Consider the following 8,663-nt stretch of genomic DNA (forward strand, 5'->3'; position numbering starts at 1 on the left):
ACAGATTGGTGTCCCAAGGGCAACACAAAATCAATCAAGGAACCAAAGGGCTATTCAAAGAGGAAAAGAGAAAAAATTTAAAGAGTTTGAGTCATTGAAAATGTCTCCTAATATGTCAGCACGTGATTTATTCACCTTTTTGAAATAAAATGGGTTGAACTGGTTGATTATAAGGAAATTTCAGATTAGAGAGCCTTAACTTATTTAACAGACTCTCTCCGTGAATCTTGGAGTAGTGGATTGACTGATGTTTATCATGACATTTGGCTCAGTCAACCTTTTAGGGTTTACATTTGTTGTCTTGAAGACTTGTGGGAGAATTTCAGTCTTTGAATTACTTGTAAACTTTGTTGCTTATTTGTTTTTTCAAGATATGAATTATGTAGTTTATTTTTTCTCTCAAAGTATGTTATTAAACTTAAAAATCCTTGTTATCAAAGTCTTCAATATATTAATTATACACATTAAGAAATTAGATTTGAATTTTGATTAAATATTTAGTTTGTAGATGATGATTGGATGCATACGTGTCTTTTCGATTTTACATTAAATATGAAATCTTTATGAGAATTAATTTGCTTGAATGTGTATGTCGCATGCATAATTGATTAAAATTCTTGCCTAATTATATGTCAATAACAGACATGGCATCAAAAAGTATCATTGTTGACTTAAACAAAGGTGAAAAACTTAACGGTGGTAATTATGACTTGGAGTCATAAAATATGGTATGTACTGGAAGAGCAAAATGCTTTGGAAAGTATAAATCATGTTTTGAATCAACCAACAGAGGATAATACTGCACAATACAGAAGGGATCTTGAAGCTTGCAAAGCTTGGAAAAAGGTTAACTCCACTGCACGTGGAATAATAGTTAGTTTTGTAGTTGATGACCTCATACATGAATGTGAGGAATTCCCTACTGCTCATACTATGTGGGCACATTTGCGAGGAACGTATGGGGGTACGTATGTAACCCGCCTCCGACAGTTGACTATCAAGTTTGACACTTACAAAAAACGTCATGATCAGAATATCAAACAACACCTTAGGGTGATGTTAAACATGATAGCTCAACTCAAGAGTGTTGGTCATGTTCTTTCAGATGAACAACAAGTTCAGGCAGTGATTCGGTCTCTTCCCAATAATTGGGAATATTTGAAGGTTAACTTGACCCATAATGATAACATCAAAACTTTTTTCGATGTTACACGTCATGTTGAACTTGAAGATGAGCGCCTTGGTGCTGCTAAAGCTACTTTTAATGCCTTTGTGGCAGAGTCAAGTGGTACAAAATCTTCAGGCTTCAAGCACAAGAAAAATTGGAAAAGAAATGGGAAAGACAAAGAGACTGGAGAAGGACCCTCTAAGAAAAAGAAGAAGCCAAACTCCAAGAAAGGAAAACGGTTTTTCAAGAAGAGAGACAAGAGTAAAATGAAGTGCTACAATTGCCAAGAATTGGGGCATTTTACTTGTGAATGTACCGAGCCCAAAAAGGTAGCATTTCTAAACGCATCTCTAAGTGCTACATATGTTTCTAGCACTTCTTTACTAACTGAATCTTATCCTATGTGGATTGTAGACTCAGGATCCACTGACCACGTGAGTCGAGATAGAGAGGCGTTTGTGGAGTTTCGTCGAGTTTCATCTAAATCAAGGTGGATCTACGTAGAAAATAATGCTAGGTTTGAAGTCAAAGGTATAGGCACTTGCAAAGTGGACTTGCGTGTTGATCGTTCCTTGATGTTGCATGACGTCCTATATACTCCAGAGATTCGACGAAACTTAGTGTCTGTGTCTATTCTTTTAGACATTGGTTTTGATTTGTTTTTTAGTCGTAATGGTGTTAGAATAACTCTAGATAATGTATTATATGGTTTTGGACTTCGTTATGACCATTTTATCGTATTAGATTGTAATCCTTCAACTTATGACTATTATGTTGACCATTGTGTAATGTCATGTTATTCAAGTAACAATGATATTGTTATTACATGGCATGCTAAATTAGGTCACATAGAGCAAGATCAAATGAATAGGTTGGCAAAAGAAGGGCATTTAGGTTCTTTCACCAAAATTGAAATGCCAACTTGTGAAAATTGTCTTGCTGGAAAGATTACACGTAAACCATTTGGAAAATCTAAGAGAGTTGAGTTTCCACTTCAATTAATTCATTCAAATATTTGTGGTCCAATGAATGTAAGGGCAAAGTCTGGTGCTACATATTTCATTACATTTATTGATGATTTCATGCATTTTGTTTATGTCTATTTGATTTCTCATAAATCTGAAGCACTTGAGTGCTTTAAAAGATATTTGAATGAAGTTGAAAATCAATTAGATAAAAACATAAAAGCTTTAAGAACCAATCGAGGACGTGAATATTTGTCAAAACAATTTGAAGAATTTTGTACTGAAAAGGGTATTATCAGACAGTTAACTACTCCTTATACACCTCAACAAAATGGTGTAGCTGAAAGAAGGAATAGAATATTATTAGACATGACAAGATCAATGATGGCGCAGGCAAAATTGTCTATCTCTTTCTGGGGGATGCATTATTGACTGCGGTTTACATATTGAACAAAGTGTCTTATAAGTCAGTGTCTTCCACTCCTTATGAACTTTGGACTGGTCATAAAACAAACTTGAATGATCTACGACCGTGGGGTTGTGCGACATATATTAAAGATCGTTTTGGTGAGTTTGGTAAACTAAGTCCAAAAGGAAAGAAATGTATCTTTATAAGGTACTCTAAACGCTCTAAAGGATATGTGTTCATCGATGAACTGAATGATGGAAGTATTACTGAAATTGTATCACGAGATGTCAAATTTTTGAAAAATGATTTTCTCAAAAAGGTTGAAATATGTGAAGTTGAGCCTCTGTACGAAATGTTGAATTCAGAAGATCAGGTAATGTTGTCAAACATACTTGATAATTCAATGGATCAAGAAATGATTCCTGGTCCGAGTGGGAGTTATGTATCTCAAAATCCTATAGAGGAATCTGAACTTCAAATACGTAAGAGTACAAGAAAAGGTGTACCTAAACGATCTTATGAGATTGAGGATTATGTTTTCCTGGTATCTCCCACAGAATTGGATGAACCTAATTCTGTAACTGAGGCCTTATCGAGACCTGAAAGGGATGAATGGTTAAAAGCGATGAAAGAATAATTAGAGTCCATAAAAATCAATAAAGTCTGGGATCTAGTTGACCTTCCTAAGGAACGTAAAGCTATTGGGAATAAATGAATTCTTAAAGTTAAACGTAAATCGGATGGGTCAATAGAAAGACACAAAGCACGATTGGTGGCAAAAGGTTTTACTCAAGAAGTTGGAATAGACTATAAGGAAACCTTTTCACCAGTTGTGAAGTTTACTTCCATACGATTACTTTTAGATATTGTTGCACGTTTAGATCTAGAATTACACCAAATGGATGTGAAGACCGCTTTTCTCAATGGAGAATTAAACGAGGAAATCTACATGGAACAACCAGTAGGTTTCATTGTTAAAGGTCAAGAAAAGAAAGTATGTAAATTGAGAACATCAATTTATGGCCTAAAGCAATCTTCAAGACAGTGGTATCTAAGATTTCATAAGGAGGTGATGTCATTTGATTTCACCATGATCGATGAAGACCATTGCATCTATGTGAAAAAGTCTAATGGAAATTTTGTTATTCTTTCTCTTTACGTAGATGATATTTTATTAGTTGGAAGTAATTTGGAGTATGTGAAAACTGTTAAGTCGTGGCTTTCAAAATCGTTTGATATGAAAGATATGGGTGAGACAGACTATATATTAGGTGTTAAGATTCAAAAAGATCGTTCCAAGAAATTTTTGAGTTTATCTCAAGAAATTTATATAAAGAAAATATTGGAACGTTTTCGAATGAATAGTTGCAAATCCATGGATACTCCTGTAGCAAGGGTGAAATTTTAAGCCTTGAAATGTGTCCAAAGACTGACAAAGAAAAGGTAGACATGTCTCGAGTTCCTTATTGTAGTGCTGTCGAGAGTTTGATGTATGTTATGATGTGTATTCGCCTAGACATTTGTTATGTCGTAAGTCTAGTTAGCAGGTATCAATCCAATCCTGGAAGATCATTGGAAAGCAGTAAAGAGAATATTCTAATACCTGAAGGGAACTGCAGATCATATACTGTGTTATAGTGGATCTGATTTATTCATAAGAGGTTATACATATGTATATTGGGCTGGTGACCGGGATGATAGAAAATCAACTTTCGATTATGCTTTCTTACTAAATGGTGGTGCTATTTCATGGAAAAGTAAGAAGCAAACTTGCACAGCTCTTTCAACCATGGAATCTGAATTTATGGCTTGTCGTCTGCAGTACAAGAAGTTGTTTGGTCAAAGAGATTCTTTGAGCATTTGAGTATTGCAAAGAATTCTAAGGGTCCCATGATTCTATATTGTGATAGTCAAGCAGCTATCGCATACACAAAGGATCCTAAGTATCACAGCAAGACCAAACACATCGACATCAAGTATAACTTTGTGAGAGACGTAGTGGCAAGTGGAGAAATAACTTTGCAATACATTCCTACACGTGAAATGATAGTTGATCCTTTTACGAAGGCTATCTCTAGAGACTTGTTTGAAAAACATGTTAAGGCTCTAGGTTTGCGTAAAATATGATGATATTTCAGTATTGTAAAATAACTTGATTGTTATAATATTCTCTTCTATATAATACTATTGAATTTATATTCAAATATAATATGCATGTGATAATTTGTAACAAATAAAGTGTGTTGAACAAGTTGCGAGATTGGCTCTCTCACACGAGCAATCGCCTTTTACGTCGGAAAACGTGAAGAGATGAGTTCCACCACCAAATTATGACTTGTTTTATGAGCCAGACAAAAGTTTCTCAAAGAAAATGAATTTAAGGATCACTAAAAAAGAGAATTGAGGTTAAACATCTTGAGGTGTTTAGACTGAGGTTTGTACGATGTTGGTTAATCGATAGAATGAGACGCATACACCAATATAAGGTGAAAACATCGTAGCACGTGTTTCATACCTGTGTGTCAAGCGATCAATGGGTCAATGAAAGAATGATTCCCTGCTTCTTCATTGTGTAAGACCCTGAAAAGTTAACATGACTTTTCAATGAAATACCCTTTGGACCTTTTTGCTGTTTCTTGAAGTTTCAATCAATGTTGTTACTTTAGCATGTTACTAATAGCTATGAATGATTCGGCAATGCAGTACATGTCTAAGAAAGCAGTTGAATTGAAATAGATAGATTCGAGTAGATAGAAAAGACGATTAATTGAATAATAAACTTATATACACAAGCCGGCTATTGCACTAAACATATAGAGTGTAATTGTGTGTATAAAGTTAAACATGAACTTGAGTTAACCTCTTTAAGAGGATGAGGAATCGAATAAGTAACTATTGACGTAGTGAATGAAGTTTGGGGTATTGTGAGTAATGATGTACTTTTAATAATAATGAATTCTTTCCACATGTGATTGAATTTCAATGTAGGACTTATAAAACCTTAATGATAAGCTCTTGATGCTCACAGGTCGCACGAACTCTTTGTCGTATGAATTGTGTGTTTAGTTGGTGTTGTGTTGGCTTAGGACTTGTCCACCATGTGCGAAGTGGGAGATGTTAGTTTTGGGTTTGGGTCGCCCATGTGGATCGACCCGACCCGATCCAACCCAAGATTGTTTTTTCTGAATAAAAAAAAAAGAAAAAAAAGAAGAAGATAAATATTAATTTTAAAAGGGGTGGTAACAATTACTATTCTCTCCTTTTTAAATTAAGTTATTTTTTGCTTTTTTCTTCAATGCTTCAGAAAAGAAAAACAGGAAGAACAACAAAAACTCAAAAAGACTTGGATTAAAGACACAACAAAAAACATTAGTTTGTGAAACACTATCTTTGTTTCCTAGTGATTCAAAGAAGGATTTGGAGCAAATAATTCAGTTCATGAATTTCATTCCGCTGCAACAATCAAAGGTACACAAATCTTGTACCAAACGTTGATTAAATTCTATCAATACCTCTAGTAATTCTCTTTGATGAAGATTCTTCCTCCATGATTAGACTGATTGTACCAAAAGATTCGAGATTTAGTTGTCGAACTATGAAATTTGAATCGGTTGAGAGATTAAAGGGAGAATGAGGAAATTAAGGAGTAAATTGATGAGTGGGTTGGAGAGAGGTAGTGAAAAATTGTATGAAAGAGGAAATGTGAATATACACGATCTAATACAAAGTGGTGGGACCCATCTTAAACATTAACCATTTTCTATAATTAATTAATACTATAGCTATAATATATAATTAAATAGTAAAAGTTAGCTTAGTTACATAATTTTTCCCAAAAAAAAAAAGAGGCTAGAAAGTAGAAAGGAGAGATGCAACAAAAAGGGGAGAGAAATGAAAATATAAATATACAATTGATACAAACACATAAAATAAAATACAAGAAAAAAGCTAAAAAGGAATAGAGGCACCAAGTAAGAGAGAAGGGGAGAGGGGGGAGGCGAGGTACAGAGAAGAGAAGAGAAGAGAGTCGAGTGAGATTGTTCCAGAGATATACAAAACTGAATAGATTGTGCTATCTAATTCTTTTCATTTGTAAATACATGATTCACAAATTGAAAATTAAGACAACCTACTGTATTATAGGGTATTGATACTTTAAATATAATATTTGTTTTAATTATTACTTAAATTGTTAATTAACAAAAAGTTTCACTTTAATTTATGTATCGATCCATTAGTGTGATTATATTGTTATCTTACTTTTTTTCTTTCTTATCATTTTACTTTTGCTTATTATTTGATAATCCTATTTTTTTTATTTAAAGCTATCTTTTTAATAATAACTCTACATTGTTCCGTATGTTTTACTAAATAATAATTTAAGTTTATTCTTCGTATTATTGATGTGAGGCATTATATAATGACAAAAAATGATATAATTTAATCAAACTTTATATCCATCAAAACAATATCAATACACTTATGAAAAGGTTGGTAACAACCATCCAAACAAGTGGTGAGAGAACAAATGTGAAGTAGATATTATTGATATATCATCTATTGTTGCATTATACAGTCATAGTGTAAAATGATGCTAATGAATCCTTTAACTTACTAAAATAATTTGTTATAGTTGGAAATAAAACAATAAATGCAAAGAATGGGAATAATTTAATATCAATAAAAATCTTAATGCCTAGTGGTTCATGTCACTATTGATGATGGCCATTGACAACTTTATGTCCTTCACCAGGACTTGGACCTGCCTTAATACCTCCAAGAGTTTGGCTGTTTATAAACTTATGTCCAACACCAGGACTAGGTCCATCCTTAATACCACCCAATGTTAACCAATCAAAAGTTTCCATACTGTCGGGGCAATGAATCTTCAAAATATTGAGAGGACGTGCTTTTGAAGCCCAAAAATTAATCGAAGTAACCAAAAGAAGAATCAAAATGAAGTCAAAAAATCTCACCATTATTCAAAAAAAATGTGTACAATGAATTGACGCCTACGATTGAAAAACTAGTAACGATATATAGGAGATTTTGTTGTACGTAATTTTTAGAGAACTAATGAACCACGGCGAACCCAAACTAAATTAATTATATTGTGTTGCTAGTTGAGTTGTGTGGTTATTCTCTTCATATGCCAAGTTTATTTATACTAGTTAAGGAGTGGGCTAGTTTTTTGACCAATGAAGGTGGCTAATTGTTTATTCAAATTCAACATGATGTTTGATTTATCAAATGTAGGAACTTGTTAGGTACTTTCTTGATTTTGGAACAGATGTAGTATATTTGCAATAAGCTTAGAAATGTTGTAGAATGTGGACTGGAGAGTCTAATTTGGACAACACCAATTTTTTTATTTTTAGTTTTTTAGAATTTCAATATTTTCTATGTTTGCTCTAGTTATAGAAAAAACAAATTTTCCTCTATTCTGACTAATAAGACTGATTAATTAATTAGTTTTAGAGATGATTTTAGTCAATTGTTTCCATGTGTAACTACAAAATAACGCCACGCAGTCGATTGTATTGGCCAATTGTTTTCGTGGTATAATATAAATTTGTTCGAGTATGTTTTATGTAAATTATTTTGTAAGTTGTGCGAGTACTTATTTAATGCAAGTTTAAGTATATTTTTTTTATACATATATAATTAAAAAATATAAATATCAATTAAAACCAAACTAGGTGAGCATATTAATATGTTATGATTTATGTCTTTTCCTTTTTTTGTACTTGTCATTGTCAGGACTTTGTAACTCAACTGGCTCATTCAGTGCTAGTAATGGCCCATTGAGGGGAAAAAAGGACATAAAGAAAGAAATAAGGAAAAACTATTTAATCAGATAAGTATTTTCATTGTATCTATTAATCTCTCTATACTATAAAATTAGAGAAAATTCCAGAAAGAGAAAAAATAATAAAGTTCTATAGTTATAATTTTGATAAATGTGATTTATAACTATAGTTTTCTTTGCTATGAAAGGTGAGATTTGTATATTTCTTTCCGTTTGTATATTTCGCTTGTAAATATACAAATAGGATAAGTGTATACAAATTCTATATTTTTACTTTTAGAAATTTTTCAGAACTCTGTTAATATATTTCAA

Source organism: Solanum verrucosum, unplaced genomic scaffold, assembly GCF_900185275.1.
Source record: "Solanum verrucosum unplaced genomic scaffold, falcon-dt-bn FXZP01000038.1, whole genome shotgun sequence".
In the NCBI taxonomy this organism is placed as follows: domain Eukaryota; kingdom Viridiplantae; phylum Streptophyta; class Magnoliopsida; order Solanales; family Solanaceae; genus Solanum; species Solanum verrucosum.